General features: G+C 55.0%; 1 pseudogene; it reads right to left on the reverse strand.

Moving 5' to 3' along the window:
- LOC144309398 (NHP2-like protein 1 pseudogene) overlaps nucleotides 1–291 on the reverse strand; it is an 867-nt pseudogene extending 576 nt beyond the window's left edge.
- Nucleotides 292–19,647: the final 19,356 nt, after the last annotated feature.

Here is a 19,647-nt window from a genome sequence, read left to right on the forward strand (position 1 = left end):
GGTTTCCTGTAAAAAGACGTGTCCTGGGAGCTACCTATCACCGTCACACTTCATACGGATAACCGGTTTTGTCCCCACGCGCCCCCGCCCCCGCCGCCGTTGGGGTGGGCGGTGGGATGTGCTGTGCTCCCGTCACAGTTTGTGGGCCTGGAATGGTGGTGATCGAGATAGACCCTTCCGCCACCTCATTACAAAGAAACAAGACACGTGTGGTGTCTTGTTAGACCCACAGGCACAGAAAAGAAAAGGAGAACTACTTATCCCCTTGCTCCACCGGGACCCACCCGGATGCCATGCCCATGCCGGAGGGTCCGGGCCCCGAGGGACGGGCGTACTCAACTTTGCTGTGAACTCAACGGATTAGTGGAGTTGTGCCTCTGAGGATTTGTCCACGGAAACTACTTCAAATGATCGATTTTGTCCGTCTCGTGTACTTTTCCTTGTGACGAGCAAGCAGGTTAAAAAAAAAGAAAAAGAAAAAAATGAAAAAAGGGGGGAATCCCTGCGTGGCGCAGCGGTTTGGCGCCTGCCCTTGGCCCAGGGCGCGATCCTGGAGACCCGGGATCGAGTCCCACGTCGGGCTCCCGGTGCATGGAGCCTGCTTCTCTCTCTGCCTATGTCTCTGCCTCTCTTTCTCTCTCTCTCTCTCTCTCTCTCTCTCTCTCTCTCTCTCTCTCTCTCCCCCCCCGACTATCATAAATAAATAAATAAATAAATAAATAAATAAATAAATAAATAAATAAATAAAAGTCTATAGGTTAAACTTTTACAATAGCTTCCCAAATCTTTGGTGACCTGGAACTTTGAAGGTGTAACTAGCTTAATTGATAAATTGGGTTCAGTTCATCGGATACCTGGCGTCTGTCTTTCCAACAGAAAGGTAAAATACTAAAGTGTGAGTCAGTAAGACACCCAAGGTGGTTTTTTTGTTTTGTGGTGTTGTGTTTTCCTCCCCCACCCCTTGCCCTTTTCTTCCTCCCCCCCCCTCCCCCCACCTCAGTTTTTGTGTTTCTCTTTTGTCTGATTCAGGAAACCTGCAGATACCTGGGTGTGTCAGTAAACGTGTTTCAGGTTGGTTTGTTCGTTTCTCTTTTCCTTCCTCTTTTTTTTTTTTTAATTTTAATTCACAATTCATCACACACACACACACACACACACACACACACACACACACACACGGGCAGAGGGAGAAGCGGGCACCCTGCAGGACCGCTGAGCCACCCAGGGATCCCCTGTTTCGTGCTTCCTTCACAATTGTATCATACAGGGCAGCCCAGCCCGTGTGGCTCAGCGTTTTAGTGCCGCCTTCAGCCCAGGGCGTGATCCTGGAGTCCCGGGATCGAGTCCCACGTCAGGCTCCCTGCACTGGAGCCTGCTTCTCCCTCTGTGTCTTTGCCCCCCCCCCCCTCTCTCTCTTAAATCTTAAAAAAAAAAATTGTGTCCTACATGTTAGGTTTTTACAAAATGAACAGCGGAGAAATAAAAAACCAGCAGAGCCAGGCAGTAGGTAGGAGAGTGCTTTAATGGGGAGCGCTCCTGGGCGAGGTTCCATGACTCGGAGAGGTGGCCAGAGTCAGGGAAGTCGCGCGGGGTTGGGGACTGTGGGGGTTTTGAAGCCTTCTTGGTTCCGACTCTGGATCCGGGTGGGTCCCTAGCCAAATTAGACAAGGGAACACCGTGTCCTTAGGTGATTGGCTGGGAGTAGGGGGGGGATAGTATCAGACGATGGGGAGGGGGCGGGGGCGGTTCCTGGATGGAAAGTTTCGGTTTCCCATCTAGGCTTCGACTCACTGGAGATGATGTGGTGGTCAGGGATGCTTTGACGGGAAGATCAGCCATTTTGACCCAGTTTGAGATGTCCGCCATTTTGGGTGCCCCTGTCTCTCAGCCAGCCCAACAATACATACACAAACACACACACACACACACACACACACACACACACACGTGTTTCTAAAAACTATCACATGTATTCATACATTTGACAATCTAAGGATTTCTGGTACGATAGACAATGTGCCCGTGGTTCCTACTGACTTTTCACCAGAGACTGAGGTTTCTAGGAGTTAACAGTCTGCCGCCTGGGTGGCTCAGCGGTTGAGGGGTTGAGCATCGGCCTTTGGGTCAGGGCCCAATTCTGGGGCGGCGGGTGGGGGGGTATCCGAGTCCGGACCCCTTTCCACATCTGGCTCCTTGTGGGGAGCCTGCTTCTGCCTATGTCTCTGTCTCTGTCTCCCTCCCTCCCTCTCTTCCCCCTTCACAAAGTTCTCTCTCTCTCTCTCTCTCTCTCTCTCTCTCCTCTCTCAAAAAGTGTAAAATAAGTACAATTTTAAAAAATCTGCCACATGGAATCGAGACTACTGGTTAACGATAAGGAAAACAACCTCTGTGTGTGAGATAGTAGGAGACATGTAGAATAGATACAAGGCATGAAAATACGGGTGGTGGTGGTGGTGGTTAAAGAAAATGAATCGGGGATCCCTGGGTGGCGCAGTGGTTTGGCGCCTGCCTTTGGCCCAGGGCACGATCCTGGAGACCTGGGATCGAATCCCACATCAGGCTCCCGGTGCATGGAGCCTGCTTCTCCCTCTGCCTGTGTCTCTGCCTCTCTCTCTCTCTCTCTCTCTCTCTGTGACTATCATAAATAAATAAAATAAAATAAAATAAAATAAAATAAAAAAGAAAATGAATCTGTCCTGAAATGACTCTGGCTTTTTTTTTTTTTTTAAGATTTTATTTACTTATTCACGAGAGACACAGGGACAGGCAGAGACAAGGGAAGCAGGCTCTATGCGAGGACCCTGATATGGGACTCGGTCCCAGGAGTCTGGGATCACGCCCTGAGCTGAAGCCAGACGCTCAAACGCTGAGGCACAGGGGCGTCCCAAAGCCTGGCTATTTAGAGAAAGAACACTTAAGACTGACGGAATGGAAAAAGAAATTATAGAAGGGATTTATGAAGGAGATTTTTGAGATTTGTTTTTTGTTTTCTGTTTTTTATTTTTTTGGATTTTATTTATGTATTCATGGGAGAGAGACAGAGACAGAGAGAGAGACAGAGAGAAGGAGAGAGAGTAACAGAGACAGAGAGAGACAGAGAGAAAGACAGAGAAAGAGAGAGACAAAGAGAGACAGAGGCACAGAGACAGAGACACAGAGAGATAGAGAGAGACAGAGAAAGCAAGACAGAGACAAAGAGAGACAGAGATAGAGAAAGAGAGAGACACAGAGAAGGAGAGAGACAGGGAGAGAGAGAGAGACAAAGAGAGAGACAGAGAGATAAAGAGAGACAGAAGGGGAGAGAGACACAGAGAAAAGAGAGGCAGAGAGATAAACAGAGGCAGAGACAGAGACAGAGAGAAGGGGAGAGAGAGACAAAGAGAGAGAGACAGAGAAAAGAGAGGCAGAGAGACACAGAGAGACAGACACAGAGAGAGGCAGAGACAGAGAAAGAGAGAGAGACAGAGAGAAGGGGAGAGAGAGACAAAGAGACAGAGAAAAGGGGCAGAGAGATAAAGAGAGACAGAGACAGAGAGACAGACACAGAGACACAGTGAGGCAGAGACAGAGAAAGAGAGAGACAGACAGAGAGACACACACACAGAGAGAGAGAGAGAGAGGCAGAGACACAGGCAGGGGAAGAAGTAGGCTCCACGTGGGGAGCCCGATGTGGGTCTGGATCCCAGGACCCTTGGGATCAGGCCCTGAGCCAAAGGCAGACCTTCCACCGCTGAGCCACCCAAGGCGTCCCAGAAGCAGACTCTTTGAAAAGGGATTGCAGGCGTGGTCAGGACGGACTGAGATTGGGAGAAGTGGGTTTTACTACTACACTGGTGTACAACTGAGATTTGGCTCTTCTCTCTGCTAAAATGGCGAGATTCTCTTGCATTGGTAGTCTACTCTTGATAAGAGTGTGAACAGAGAAGAAAAGACAAAGACAAGGTGCTTTTTTGTTTGGTTGGTTGGCTTGGTTTGGTGTGGTTTGGTTGGGGGTTTTTTGTTTGTTTTTTGGGGTGTGTGTGTGTGTGTGTGTGTGTGTGTGTGTGTCTCCCTTTACCTGCCCAGAACAGCAAGGTTTTTAGATTCCCTTTTTTTTTTTTTTTTTTTTGGTTGTTCTTGTTTCACTTTTTTTGGTATTTACTTATTTATTTTATTTTTTGGGTTCGTTTGTATCCGGTCTTCCCCTACTACGTAAGAGTGAAAACTTCTCCACGGTAAAGGAGCTTCATTTTGGGGACAACTCTAAAAGCACCTGTAGAATCTCCTAGGGGCCACCTCGGCGAAAGAGACACTGAAGATTTCCGTTTTGTTATGATCCGTGATCCTTTGTAGGCATGTGCCTTGAAAACTTCTGAGATGTTTTTGGTTGGCTGGTTGGCTGCCTGTCTGTCTGTCTGTCTACTGGTCCCTTCATCCGTTCGTGGATTCTCAGCGGATCCCAGAATGCCAAACCCTAAATAGAGTCTCTTGACTACTATAGGTCGTTTACCTGCTATGGGAAGGCACATGAGAAGCACTGTCAGACAAAGAACCATAAGCCCTCTTAGATTACATTGTGTGGGTGAATGCTGCCGGTGTTCCGAACAGGAAATGAAATTCCTAAACTTGTAACGTGTCCTGGTAGAGTGCCGTCACTCCACATTCGAACTGTTTAAATGCTCTGCGTACGTGCATGTGTGTTGTGTGTGTGTGTGTATGTGTGTGTGACAGAAACTGGTCGGATTTTCCTCTCGACTGCATTATAATGAATTCTCATTGGGTCTTTAGGCACGTCCATCCGTGGGTGACCTCCCTGTCACGTGCAGGTGTTGTTAGGAAGGTCTTGCAACAATGCGGTCCACTTTTCAGAAGATTCGCGGAAAGGACTCTGGACGAATCCCGGTGTCTGGTCACCCTGAGATTGTCCAACTACATACAGTAGGAGTTGCCGGAACTAATGAAAAAGCTGCATGGAAACCGAACAGAAAGGAACAACGTGGAACTGAATGAGGTCCACGAAACCCTGAACAGAGTTCAGAAACTCTCAGTGAGTCATCTTCCTTTTTTTTGGCGATTGTTAAATCCTCTTCAGAAGGTCGGTGGGAATCCGTGCTCATTGCAACCAGACACCGTTGGAAGGATCCGCTGTATCACCAAGGCCTTCCTTGAGTAGAATGGCGTCTGTTTTTCTTTCTTTCGACCTCCCCCGGTCCCCACGCCGCCCTCCCCTCCTCCCTCCCCTCCCTTTCTCCCCCCCGCCCCCCACCCGGCCCCGGCCCCGGCCCCGGCCCCCGGGGTCCATTTGTCAAAGTGATCTCTATTGACCGAGCGGGCCAGGGGCCCCTGGAATCGCATCCTAAGACTCAGATAGGATCAGACAGCCTGGAAGACACTCAGATCCACTTCTCGGGAGCCACCCGAGCCCCTCGGAAACCGTGAGCCTGATACCTTCCTTCCAGAGGTCGCCGCGGCCTCACTGGGCGAGTCAAGAGTGCCACCTCCTGGCGGACGAAACCGAGAGTCAGCTGCTTAACCCCAGCGAGCCTCCCAGGTTGCCCCTACGAGGTGCTTGGAAATGCTGAGGCTCAACGACACCGGAACCACAACAACCGGAAGAACAGAAAAGAAGAGCAAAAGAAATGCTGAAGTTCTTCCTTCTGGCCTTGCCTTTACAGGAGTGTGCCGTCTGCGACCACGCCTGTCTCCGCGGACAGGAAGAAAAGAGTCCAGATGGCTGAACCGGGGTTCTGCACTCTGCGGACCACAGGAACCCCCTCCAGCCTGACCCAGGAACTCCCTTACTCTGAGCCAGGGACAGGAGGTCTTGTTTTGTGTTTCGGTTGTGGTCCAAAAGACAGGCGTCACCTACGATGGAACCTTGTAACCCTTTCTAAGCCTAGAGTCGCTCAGCGGCATTACATACGTTCACACATCCTCCTCGCCAAGTTATCTTTCCATTCCATTTTTTTACTCTCTTTTTTGAAACTCTTTAAATTTTATTTATTTATTTGTTCGTTCGTGCATGCATTCATTCATTCATTCATTGTTTGTTTGTTTATTATTTTAAAGGATTTTTTTATTGAGAGAGAGAGAGAGAGAGAGAGAGAGAGAGAGAGAGAGAGGCAGAGACACAGAGGGAGAAGCAGGCTCCATGCAGGGAGCCCGATGTGGGACTGGATCCCGGGTCTCCAGGATCACACCCCAGGCTGCAGGTGGCGCCAAACCGCTGCGCCACCGGGGCTGCCCTCCATTTTTTTACTCTTAAGTTTAATTTCTTACACTGTATTGATCGGGCACCCGATCTCTCTCTCTCTCTCTCTCTCTCTCGAATAAATAAATTAAATATTTAAAAAATAAATGAATAAATAAACTGTATTTATTCACGGGAGACACACAGAGAGAGGCCGGGACGCAGGCAGAGGGAGAAGCAGGCTCCACGCGGGGGGGGGGGGGGGGGGCCCGGTGCGGTGCTGGATCCCCAAAAAGCCGTGATGACGCCCGCCCGGAGCCCAGTCGAAGGCAGACGCTCAAACTCGGGTATGCCACCCGAGCACACCTCGTCCGCACCTCTTCCTTCCCACCGCCACCCACCCTCTTGTGCGTTCGTCGGGTTCCCACACACAGGACCTCGTCCTCCAGGTGTATCCCTAGACACACCCTAGCACCCTAGGATCCCCAACGAGGGAATAGGTTCAGATGGGACCGATGCTCATGTGACCGTGCTCCTGTTTGAGGACTGTCCTCGGTTGCTGTAGCGGTGACGGCGAGACAAAGGGTCTCTCTCCACACACCGCACAGGCGGGTGGGGGGCATGCCCCGAGTGGGGCAGATGTCCCCATCCCAAGGAGGCGGAGGAGGAAAGCCACCCCAAGGCCCCTCTTTGGTGCCTGTCCTGTGTCAGGAAACGCTACTGACCTGGGTGGATCCGGACCAGGCTGTGTCCGTCCCAGCTGCCCTGGGATCCCACACTCCTCACACCTGGACCCACCGGTGTGGCGCCTGCCTTTCCGGCTCTGCCTGCCTGCCTGACTATCTCTGCATCCAACTTGCAACTTTCAGTCCGTGAGCTTAGGGGCTTCGACTCTCTGGGTCTTGCTAGAACCCAAACAGAGAAAGACGTTTGCCATACCATAGATACCACTTTCAATTAAGCATCTGTGAAATGATGATTATGGAGGAAGGAAATTCTCAGCCTTGAACGTTTCTGGGCCCTGCTCCATTGGCTTTCACACTGACCCAGGCCCAAACGGCTCCCAGAAAACTCAGCACTAGTTGGGCTCTATTTCCGTGCCACTGAGTGCACGTTGCCTGTCTGCCTCCCCTAAAAAGTCAAGCAACGGGGATGCCTGGGTAGCTCCGTGTTCAGCATCTGCCTTGAGGTCAGTCATCATCCTGGGGTCCTGGGGCCCCGACTCCCACTTGGGGCTCCCCGCGGGGAGCCTGCTTCTCTCTGCATCTGTCAATACCTGTCTCTGTGTGTCTCTCATGGATAAATAAAGAACATCTCTAAAACAGGAAAGAATGAATGATTAATTAAAAGGACTGACTGACTGGACTGATCGACTGACCGACCGACCGGCTGAATGAATGTATACATAAGCAAGCCAGGAAGGAAGCAAGCAAGCAAGCAAATAAATGAACAAATGGAATCGATGAAGGGCTGCGTGGCTGCTGGCTGGCACTGTGGGTGGAGTGTGGGACTCTATATTTCTCGGTTGTGAGGACGAGCCCTAACCTGGGTGTAAACATCGCATACACCTAAAATCTTTTGAAAATAAAACAATGAAAAGAAAAGAAAAGAAAAGAAAAGAAAAGAAAAGAAAAGAAAAGAAAAGAAAAGAAAAGAAAAGGTGGGCAGCCCGGGTGGCTCGGCGGTTGAGCGCGGCCTTCAGCCCGGGGCCTGATCCTGGAGGCCCGGCATCAGAGTCCCACGTCGGGCTCCCAGCATGGAGCCTGCTTCTCCCTCTGCCTGTGTGTCGGTCCGACTCTCCCACTCACTGTGTCTCAGGAGAAAATAAACAGAATCTTTACAAAAAGGGAAAAGAAGTTGTTTTGTTTTGTTTTGTTTTGTTTTGTTTTGTTTTGTTTCGATCGGATTGATCGATCGCTAAAAGGCAACCTGCCAAAACTGACGATGAGAAAACGGAAGAAAACCTTCCTGGTTCCCATAGAGTTCAAGCCCTACAGCCTTGCCCGTACCAAGATCAGAGAATAAACTGTCCACTCTCTACGGCGTCCCTCCTCCCGAGGACGCCCCAGCTCCTTATGGAGCATGCACACGCACGTGCACACGCACGCAGAAAAGCGGGGTGAACCGAACCAGACCCTAGAGAACCCTGCAGCGAAGGTTGAGCACAGGACACCCCCACCCCCCCGCCAGCCACAGGAAACTCCGGCAGGCTACCACTGGACTGCTTAGGGGGCCTATACTTACTTGCAAGTGCTCGCTGACCTGGGACACGTGGAAGGGGAACCTGAGGCTCAGATGGCCCGAACCGGGTGAATGGGGTGCTTTGCTCATGCCTCAATGCTATGCTCTCCACGATTAGAGAAAGCTGGCAATGAGGCCAGCCCAGGGACCGGAACCTAACCTAGGAATCCCTCTGGTTCCATCAGTCATGTCCCGACTGTTGGTGAGTGAGGAACCAGTGCTCGGCTCACTCGGGGAGACAGACGCTCTGGTCTTCTTCGGGTTGGGTTGTTGCTGCGGCTTTGGGTATCTTTGCAGGAAACCGGCCTCTTCTCTTTCGAAATGGAAACCAAAGGATGGACGGGGTCCGGACCCGGTCACGCTCGCTGGCCACTGGAGTTGTTGTCAACCAGCCAGCGGGGAGATCGGAACATCGGGTCTTTCGTGACCTCTCCACAGATAGATAGGAGTGAGACCAAGGCTAGATACTTTGTTGGCGTCTCGTCTGTGTCTACGTGTCCCTGTGGGTTCTACGAGGGAGAGGTTTCCTCTACCTCCGGATGCTATATTGCTAACATCCCTTTGTAAAGGAACTGTAGCTTATGGGATCCCTGGGTGGCGCAGCGGTTTGGCGCCTGCCTTTGGCCCAGGGCGCGATCCTGGAGACCCGGGATCGAATCCCACGTCGGGCTCCCGGTGCATGGAGCCTGCTTCTCCTTCTGCCTATGTCTCTGCCTCTCTCTCTCTCTCTCTCTCTCTCTCTCTCTGTGACTATCATAAATAAATAAAAATTAAAAAAAAGAAAAAAAAAAAGGAACTGTAGGTTAGGAGTTCAAAGGCTGGCGCGGGTAAACATCATCGGAACAGGACAGCTCGGAGCGATAAGGACGAGTGCCAATATTTCACAAGTTCCCACGATCTGGGATGAAGTTCTGTTCGTTCGTTCCCGATCATGCGGGTCTGGGATCCTTTCCTGCATCCGTCTCCTTGCGGGGGGGGGGGGGGGGGGGGGGGGGGGACCTGCTTCTGCCCATGTCTCTGTCTCTGTCTCTCTCTCACACACAGGAATAAAGAAACAAAATAGTGTAAAAAAGGAAAGATGCTCGGTCTCCCACTCTCTCCCTCTCCCTCCTCCTCCTCCTCCCCCTTCCCCCCTTCACACAGTGCTCTCTCTCTGAAAGGAAGTTAATATATTACAATTTTGCAAAAGCCTGCCAATGGAATGGAGACTACTGGAGAACGAGAAGGAAAACAATTCCGTGTGTGACAAGTAGGAGATGTGTAGGAAACGTACAAGGCGTGAGAATACATGTTTTGGTGAGGGAAAAGAAAATAATTCTGTCCTGAAATGAGCCTGGCTATTTTTTTCTTTTTTAAGATTTTATTTACTTATTCAGAAGGAAGGGAGTGGAGGGAGGGAGGGAGGGAGGGAGGGAGGGAGGGAGAGAGGGAGGGAGGGAGGGAGAGAGGGAGGCAGAGAGAGGGAAAAGAAGGCTCCATGCAAGGAGCCCGCTATGGGACCCGATCCCGGGAGTCCGGGATCACGTCCTGAGCCAAAGGCAGAGGCTTAACCACTGAAACACCCAGGCGTCCCGGAAGCAGATTTTTTTGAAAAGGAATTGTAGGCATGGTCAGGACAGACTGAGATTGGGAGAAGTGAGCTTTACTAGTACACTGGTATAGCATTAAGACTCGGCTCTTGTCTCTGTTAAAATGAAGAGATTTCCTTGCGTTGGTAGTCTCATCATGGCAAGGGATTGTGAACAGAGAAGAGAAAAATATATTATTATTATTTTCTCTCTCCGGACCAGCCAGGTTTTTATATTCCTTTTTATCCGCGAATTACCTCCGTGAGAGAGTGAAAACTTCTCAATATTAAAGGAGCTACATTTTGGAGACAACTCTGTAAGCTCCTGTGGAATCTCCTAGGGCCACCCTGGCGAAACAGATACTGACATTGTTTTCAGTTTTGTAATGACCCGTGATCCTTTATAGGCCCGGGCCTTGAAAGCTTCTGAGATGTTGGTTGGTTGGTTGGTTGGTTGGTTGGTTGGATGGATGGATGGATGGTTTGTGTATCTGGCTGGTCGGCTGGCTGCCCGGCTGTTTGCTGGTTCCTTCATCCGGTCATGGATTTTCAGCGGATCCCAGAAAAGTCTAGCCCTAGGTTGAGTCTCTTGACTAACATAGGTCGTTTACCTGCTATGTGAAGGCACGTGAGAAGCAGCGTCAGACAAAGAATCATAAGCCCTCTTAGATTATATTGGTTGCGTGAATGCTGTGGGTGTTCCAAAAGCGACGTAAATTCGTTAAGTGGTAACGTGCCCTGGTACATTGTTAAAATGCCGTGTGTGACAAATCATAATCCGTTTTTCTTCTCGACTGCACTCTAGCCAACTCTCCTCGGGTCTTTAACCACGTTCACCGGTGACCGCCATGTCATGTACATGCCACGTTCTGACGCTCTTGCAAAAACAAACAAAACACACACACACACACACACACACACACACACACATTTATTTATTTATTTATTTATTTATTTATTTTTTATTTATCCCAGATTCCAGAAGAACCACGCAAAGGACTTTTGACACATCTCAGTTTCTGGTCACCCTGAGATCATCGAACAACAGTATGAATTGCCAGAACTAGTGAAATAGCTGCATTTACCCAGAACAAAACCAGGGACTTCTGGGTGCCTCAGCGGTGGAGCCTCTGCCTTGGGCTTAAGGCGTGACCCCGGAGTCCCGGGTTCGAGTCCCGCATCGGGCTCCCTGCATGGGGCCTGCTTCTCTCTCTCTCTCTCTCTCTCTCTCTCTCTCTCTCTCTCTCATACATAAATAAAATCTTAAACAAACAGAACTAAAAGGAACAACATGGAACTGAAAAGAGCGAAAGACAATGATGACCGGTTTCTTTGTTTTTGTTTTTTAAAGACTTTATTTAGTTATTCACGAGAGACACAATGAGAGAGAGGCAGAGACACAGGCAGAGGGAGAAGCAGGCTCTGCAGGGAGAGACCGATGAGGGACTCCAGGATCACACCCTGAGCCAAAGACAGCTGCTCCCACCGCTGAACCACCCAGGCGTCCTGATGACCCTTTTTTAAAGACTCTTGTTCAAATCACTGCTGATCCCCTCATGTTTGCTCTTCCAGTTTGAAGGAAACTTTGTCTGTAGAGATATCTATACCTTAGAGAAATTGGAGGAACGAGTGAGTTTGTAAACAAATTAAAATCCTTATCCTTGGGCAGCCCTGGTGACTCAGCGGTTTAGCGCTGCCTTCAGCCCAGGCCGTGATCCTGGAGACCCTGCATGGAGCCTGCTTCTCCCTCTGCCTGTGTCTCTGCCTCTCTCTCTCTCTCTCTCTCTCTCTCTCTCTGTGTGTGCGTTTGTGTCTCTCATGAATAAATACATAAAATCTAAAGAAAAAAAAATCTTTAAAATCCTTATCTTTTCTCCCTACCTGTGACCCGTCAGTGTTCAGAAACTCTCAGTGAGTTATCTTTTTTCTTTTCTTTTCTTTTCTTTTCTTTTCTTTTTTTCTTTTTCTCTCTTTCTCTCTCTTTTTCTAATGAGTTATCTTTCTTTTATGGCAATTGCCAATCACCTGCGTGAGGTCTGTTCCGTGGGAATATGTTCTCATTGTGACCGGCCACTGTTGGAAGAATCCCTTGTATCACCAAGACCTGCCTTCCTTGAGTGCAATGGCATCTGTTTTTCTTTTCTCTTCTCTTCCTCCGCCCCCCCCCCCCCCCCCCCCCGCCCCGGTTTATTTTTCAGAGTGATCTCTACTCCCAACGTAGGGCTCGCACTCACGGCCTGGAGGTCAAGAGTCGTGCTCACTACTGACCGAGCGGGCCAGGGGCCCCTGGAATCGCATCCTAAGACTCAGATAGGATCAGACAGCCTGGAGACACTCAGATCCACTTCTCGGGAGCCACCCGAGCCCCTCGGAAACCGTGAGCCTGATACCTTCCTTCCAGAGGTCGCCGCGGCCTCACTGGGCGAGTCAAGAGTGCCACCTCCTGGCGGATGAAACCGAGAGTCAGCTGCTTAACCCCAGCGAGCCTCCCAGGTTGCCCCTACGAGGTGCTTGGAAATGCGGAGGTTCTTCCCTCTTGCCTTGCTTTTTTTTTTTTTTTTTCTTTTTTTTATTTATTTACTTATGATAGTCACACAGAGAGAGAGAGGCAGAGACACAGGCAGAGGGAGAAGCAGGCTCCATGCACCGGGAGCCTGATATGGGATTCGATCCCGGGTCTCCAGGATCGCGCCCTGGGCCAAAGGCAGGCGCCAAACGGCTGCGCCACCCAGGGATCCCCTCTTGCCTTGCTTTTGCAGGGCTGACGACAGTGACCACGTCTGTCTACCTGGCGAGGCAGAAACAATTCCAGGTTGCTGAACCCTGGTTTTCCACACTGCGGACGACAGGATATCACCCCCTCCCCCTCTTTCAACCTGACCCAGGAATTCCCTTACTCTGAGCCAAGGACAGGGTGGGGGGGTGGGGGGGGGGTCTTGTTGTTGTTGTTGTTTGTTTTTGTTTGTTTTGCTTTTCTTCCCCCCAGTTGTGGTAAAAAGAAAAATAGACGTCACCTAAAATGGAATGTTGTAGTCGTTTCTTTCTTTCTTTTTTTTAATATTTTATTTATTTATTCACGAGAGACACAGAGACAGAGACACAGGCAGAGGGAGAAGCAGACTCTATGCAGGGAGCCTGACGTGGGACTCGATCCTGGGTCTCCAGGATCAGGCCCTGGGCTGAAGGCAGACGCTAAACCGCTGAGCCACCCGGGGATCCCTGGACGCTCCACCGCTGAGCCACCCAGGCGCTCCATACATACTTAAGTTATTGAGAGTTTGTTCCTTCATTTTTCATCATCTCTAGACCCAACGTGGGGCTCAAACTCACAACCCTGACTGCAATCAAAAGTTGAGTGCTCTTCTGACGGAGCGGGCCTGCCGGGGCCTGGGGCCCGGGGCCCGGGCCGGGGGCCGGGAGCTTCTGCCCTTTCATGTTTTCAAGCTCAGAGTCACCTTTTGTCCGGGGAGGGCCCCACCCCCCAACCCCTCCGTGCGGAGGTGCCATCTGTCGGGCTGGTTCATGTTTGTCCATCTTCCTTACTCCTTTTAGTAGACAGAAGGTGGCTTGTGACACAGCCGGGGACTACTTCGAATGAGACTGAGGATTTCCCTTGGGAAGTGGGTGCGAGAGGGAGGACAGGTCGATGGGGAACCAGGAGACTGTTGGCCCGTCGCTTTAGAGGAAAGAGTGTCCTTGTTGGGCCCTCACCCAGGGTGGATGAGTCAGAACTGTCCCTGGCCAGGCCTCCCTTAGTCCTTCGCCCATATCACTCCATGCCTGTGTTTGGCCTCTGGACCCTAAGACACCACGGTGGTCATGTGTTTAACTCCCCATCAGATTCACCAGTCCCCGCCATGCCACGCCCTCCCAGACGCACCCCCACCCCTGGAAGGCATTAAGAGTGAGATGGCATCCTCCACATCCAGGATTGATTCCCAAAGGGTTTATTGGGGTTTCCTGGGTCAGGAAACCAGGAGGGGTCGCTTTTGGACCCCAAACAATGTGAGTTCTTCAGACATCCTCTTTGCCCTTCTCTTTCCCCCTCCCCTCCCCTCCTCTCCTCTCCTCTTCTCTTCTCTTTTCTTCTCTCCCCTCCCCCACAGCTTGGGAGCCGCAGCCTGAGGGTTTGGGGGAGGTGCAGAAAGCCATTCAATGGAGAGAAGTCCCAGGCTCGGACTTTAACAGACAGCCATGTGCATTTGAATGAAATGATTGAATGAGGGCCATTGGAATGGATGGCCCTGAACCTCCCTTCTGCCACCCGCCACCCTCCATCCCCACCCCCAACCAACCCTGAGTCCTCTGGTGGATTTGGAAATGGAAGGCCGGGGTGTGTGTGTGTGTGTGTGTGTGTGTGTGTGTGTGTTTACACGGACGCACCCGCGGAGGGTGGTGGGGCATGCTCACGTTGGCTCCTGCAAACTCCATTCATTCTGGGAATGTTCTGTTGTTTCTGCTGAGTTGCCAGTTGCTGCGATGAGCCAAGCTATACTCCTCCTGTTGCCGAGTTCTTAAAAAGGCCGAGTCTCCGGTTTTCTCGGTGAATGGACTGACCCACACCTTCCCATCCCGCCGGACCCCTTCTGCAAATACTTGCACTCAAAGGGTTCTTTCACCTCGTCCAGAAAACAAACAACAGCCACCCACACCCACCCCATTGCCACAGATACGCAACCCACACAACAAAACTCCAGCTGGCCTCCTTCTGCCTCCATGTACTTTATTTTATTTTTATTTTTTTAAATATTTTTATTTATTTATGATAGTCATAGAGAGAGAGAGAGAGAGAGAGAGAGAGAGACAGAGAGAGAGAGAGAGAGACAGAGAGAGAGGCAGAGACAGAGGCAGAGGGAGAAGCAGGCTCCATGCACAGGGAGGGAGCCCGACGTGGGATTCGATCCCGGGTCTCCAGGATCGCGCCCCGGGCCAAAGGCAGGCGCCAAACCGACCGCTGCGCCACCCAGGGATCCCCTCCACGGTACTTTAGAGAGTCACTGTCTTAGACGTGCCTTAGGCTCAAGGACTCGATGCGGTCTCCCTTTCTGTGGCACGGTCGGTCCCATCCATCCCCCGTTAGGCCCAAAGTAGAATTGCACGACCACACGGCTCACGGGAGCTGGAGAAGATATGCTAAGGTGACCGACCGGACCGACCGACCGACCGGATGGGAGCACTGTCCATTCGAAAGGAAGGACCTACGGGCCGAGGCGTCTATAAACACGCTCCCTGGAAGTCTTTGGCCTTCGCGTGCCTCTGATGAAATCATTGCTCCGGAAACTCCAGCATCTATAGCCGGTCTTGTCCATGGTCTTCTGACCATGACTCGTCCTCCGTTCGCCTGACGTTCTGCCCAATTGTCCGTCCACGGAGAAATTAGACCCCGTCCCGTGAGAGCCGAATCCGACTCCTCCGCTCACCCCCACGACAGAGAAGACTATGCCCAGGTCTGTGCCCGCCCATCTTCCCTTTCTCCTCCGCCAGGGCAGAAGAAAATGTGGCCCGCCCTCCCTTCTCCTGTCAAAAGTCCAATCTGACATAGGACTTGGATACGAAGGAAACCAGAGTACTGTTTTGAACCATAGACACGTTGATTGATTGAAGATTTTATGTAGGTAGTCCTGAGACGCACGCGCGCGCGCGCGCACGCACGCACGCACACGGACGGACGCACGCACGCACGCACACGGACGCACGCACGCACACGGACGGACGCACGCACGCACGCACGCACGCGGACGGACGCACGCACGGATGCACACAGAGGCAGAGACACAGGCAGAAGGAGAAGGAGACTCCATCCATGCAGGGATCACGCCCTGGGCCAAAGGCAGGCGCTCAACCGCTGAGCCACCCCGGCCTCCCTACCTGGAGACACTTTGATAGAGTAGCAGCAGCAGCAAAGAAACACACGCACACCGCCGCTCCCCCCACCCCCCCAGGTGAAAGAAGGTCCCGCTGACTCCCCTCCTTTTCCTCTGAGAAGAGAAGCACACCCTTTCTCCTGCCCCTGGAAGGTGCCTTGGAGGAGAGCGCCAGGAGGGGAGTGAATGACATTCTTCTCTTCAAGGACAGGAAGTTGAGCGTGAGCAGGAGAATTCTGGAGAAACAGATTGTGTTATAAGAAAGAAAGAAAGAAAGAAAGAAAGAAAGAAAGAAAGAAAGAAAAAGAAAATCCTTATGTTCTTTGAGCCTCCCCTCCCCCCCAGAATTGAGTTCCTCTTCCACGACCTCTTCTCATTCAACCCAATAGACAAGTATTTGGGGGGGGGGGGGTCAGGTCCCAGACGCTGAGAGGGTGGAGGTGAAGGTGGTGCGGGGGGGGGGGGGGGGCACACCGTCCTCTCCAGCGCCTTTGGTTCAGACCTCCTTCGTGACCTCCCTCCCTCCCTCCCTCCCTCCCTCCTTCGTCTTATAAATATATAAATAAAATCCTAAAGAAAAAGAAAAAAAAAAAAAAAAAAAAAGGAAGGACACGAGAAAAAACGGTGCATCCGTTGCCGTCCTAAGAGTCCTCGCCTGGTTTCGGCTCTACGTTCCCTCCCTGACCTCGGAAACGTGCCTGAGTCGTCCCGGGAGCCCCGCGCGGCGAGCGCGACCCCCTTTCCGGGCGGCAGCGGGCCCGGACGGACGGACGGACGGACGGACGGACGGGTTTTCCAAGGCTCCCCCGCCCCGGGAGGACGGGGGTTCGCGCGGTGCGCGGCCGTGTGCTCCCGGGGCCCTCCGCCGTCCCCGGGCCGAGAGGCGAGATCCGAGGCGCCCTGACGGCCTCGCCGCCCGGATCTGTCCCGCTGTCGTTCGCGCCGGTTGTCGGGTGCCACCTGGCGGCCGCTTTTATAGAGCGTGTCCCCTCCGGAGGCTCGGCGGCGACAGGCAAGGAACAGCTTTGGTGTCGGTTTCCCGGGGCCGAGTTCCAGGAGGAGGGCGGCTCCGGCGCGAGCGTCCGGCTGTCGCCGGGGCCTCGGCGCGCGATGCGCTCGCCGGAGATTGGACCTCCGGAGCTGCGAGGGAGTGTCGCCGTCGCCGCTGTCGCCGCTGTCGCCTCCGCCTCGCTCCCGGAGGAGGCCGTGCGGGCCGCCTGGGTGGGTCGACCAGCACCCGCCGGTGGCTCCTCCTCCGCCCGCGCGGACCGACCTGGGCCGCCTCGGGGGCGGGGGACAGGGTGTGTCCCGCCGTCCGTCCTGTGGCTCCGGGCGATCTTCGGGCCTTCCTTCCGTGTCACTCGGTTGTCTCCCGTGGTCACGCCCTGGCGACGGGGACCGGTCTGAGCCTGGAGGGGAAGCCCGTGGGTGGCGCGACAGACCCGGCTGCGGGCACGTGTGGGGGTCCCGGGCGTCGGACGCGATTTTCTCCCCTTTTTCCGAGGCCCGCTGCGGAGGTGGGTCCCGGGCGGTCGGACCGGGTGCCACGCGGGGGTGGGCGGGCCGTCCGTTCGGGCGTCCGGCCCCGGTGGCGATTCCCGGTGAGGCTGCCTCTGCCGCGCGTGGCCCTCCACCTCCCCTGGCCCGAGCCGGGGTTGGGGACGGCGGTAGGCACGGGGCGGTCCTGAGGGCCGCGGGGGACGGCCTCCGCACGGTGCCTGCCTCCGGAGAACTTTGATGATTTTTCAAAGTCTCCTCTCGGAGATCACTGGCGTGGCGGCGTGGCGGCGTGGCGGCGTGGGGGCGTCTCCACCGACCGCGTATCGCCCCTCCTCCCCTCCCCTCCCCTCCCCGCCCCCGTTCCCTGGGTCGACCAGATAGCCCTGGGGGCTCCGTGGGGTGGGGGTGGGGGGGCGCCGTGGGGCAGGTTTTGGGGACAGTTGGCCGTGTCACGGTCCCGGGAGGTCGCGGTGACCTGTGGCTGGTCCCCGCCGGCAGGCGCGGTTATTTTCTTGCCCGAAATGAACATTTTTTGTTGCCAGGTAGGTGCTGACACGTTGTGTTTCGGCGACAGGCAGACAGACGACAGGCAGACGTAAAAGACAGCCGGTCCGTCCGTCGCTCGCCGTAGAGATGTGGGCCTCTGGGCGCGGGTGGGGTTCCGGGCTTGACCGCGCGGCCGAGCCGGTCCCTGTCCTCGCTCGCTGGAGCCTGAGCCGTCCGCCTGGGCCTGCGCGCCGGCTCTCGTGCTGGACTCCAGGTGGCCCGGGTCGCGGTGTCGCCCTCCGGTCTCCGGCACCCGAGGGAGGGCGGTGTGGGCAGGTGGCGGTGGGTCTTTTACCCCCGTGCGCTCCATGCCGTGGGCACCCGGCCGTTGGCCGTGACAACCCCTGTCTCGCAAGGCTCCGTGCCGCGTGTCAGGCGTCCCCCGCTGTGTCTGGGGTTGTCCGGTCGCTCCTGCCCCCCCCCCCCCCCCGGGGGTCGAGGGGCTTGCCGGTGAGGCGGAAGCAGGTCCCCCCGGTCGCCGTCCTCGCTGGGCTTTTGCTCCTCGGGAAGCCCCCTCGGGGCCGCAGCTTGCTGCCGATCGATCGATGTGGTGATCTCGTGCTCTCCTGGGCCGGGCCTAAGCCGCGTCAGACGAGGGACGGGCGTCCACGGCGGATGCGACCGCTCTTCTCGTTCTGCCCGCGGGCCCCTCCCTCCCCGGCTCCTCCGCGCCCGGCCGTCGTGGCGGGTGCGCGGGGGGCGCGCGCCGGGGTTGGGGGTGGTGCGGACTCCGGCCCGACCCCGGCCTCCCGCCTTCTTGCCTCGCGGCGCTGGCGGGACCGGGGTCCTCGGACGCGGCGGACACTCTCGCCGGCCTTTCCCGAAGGCCCTGGGTCCGTGGCGAGCGGCCCTCCCCTCCTCCGCGGGGAGGGCCGGCCCGACGCCGCGCTGCTCACCGCCCGGCCTGGGCGCGCTTGAGCGCGTTGCGCCCGGCCCTCCGTGGTGCCCCTGGAGCGCTCCAGGTCGCCTCAGGTGCCTGAGGCCGAGCGGTGGCGTCGTTTCCTTCCCCGGCGACTCCCCTCGGGCTGCCGCCGCCGTCGTCGTCGGCGTGTCCGAGGAGCGGGTGGTGGAAGAAGTCGGCAAGGGAGGCGCACCCGTGCCCCTGGCGGGGGCGCGGGCGCCTCGTCTTCCTTTCCCCTCTCCTCTCCTCCCCCCCTCGCCGCGCCGGCGGGGGGTGGGTGGCGTGGGGCGGTGTGACTCGGAGGACTTGGCGGGGCTCGTGAGCGCCCGCGGCGGGCCGGGCCAGCGCCGCGGCGCTTGGCCAGCCCGAGGGGCTGCCCCTCTCTCCCGGCACGGGTCGTGTCCCCGTCTCCGTCCCTCTCTCTCGCCCGCCTCGCGGGAGGCGGGGAGCTCTCTCCTCTGGGCGGTGACGTGACCACGCCGTGCGCGGGCGAGGCGGGGGTGGCGTCCTCGAGGGGGCACCGGCCGCGAGCGCTCGGGGTTGCCCTGTGCCTGTCCCTTGCCGGAGATCCGCCCCCCGCCCCGCGAGCCCTGTCGGCCCCGGAGCGCCGCCTGGTGGGGCCCGTTTGGGAGGACGAACGGGTGGGGGCGATGCGCCCTCGGTGAGAAAGCCTTCTCTAGCGATCCGAGAGGGTGCCTTGGGGTACCGGAGCCCCCAGCCGCTGCCCCTCCTCTGCGCGTGTAGTGTGGCCAGCGACGCGGGGTTGGACTCCCGTCGCGACGTGTTTGGGCAGAGTGCCGCTCTTTGCCTACCTACCGCGGCCTGCGCCTCCCCCCTCCGAGACGGGGGAGGATCCCGC

This window comes from Canis aureus, chromosome Y, assembly GCF_053574225.1.
Source record: "Canis aureus isolate CA01 chromosome Y, VMU_Caureus_v.1.0, whole genome shotgun sequence".
NCBI classification, from domain to species: Eukaryota; Metazoa; Chordata; class Mammalia; order Carnivora; family Canidae; genus Canis; species Canis aureus.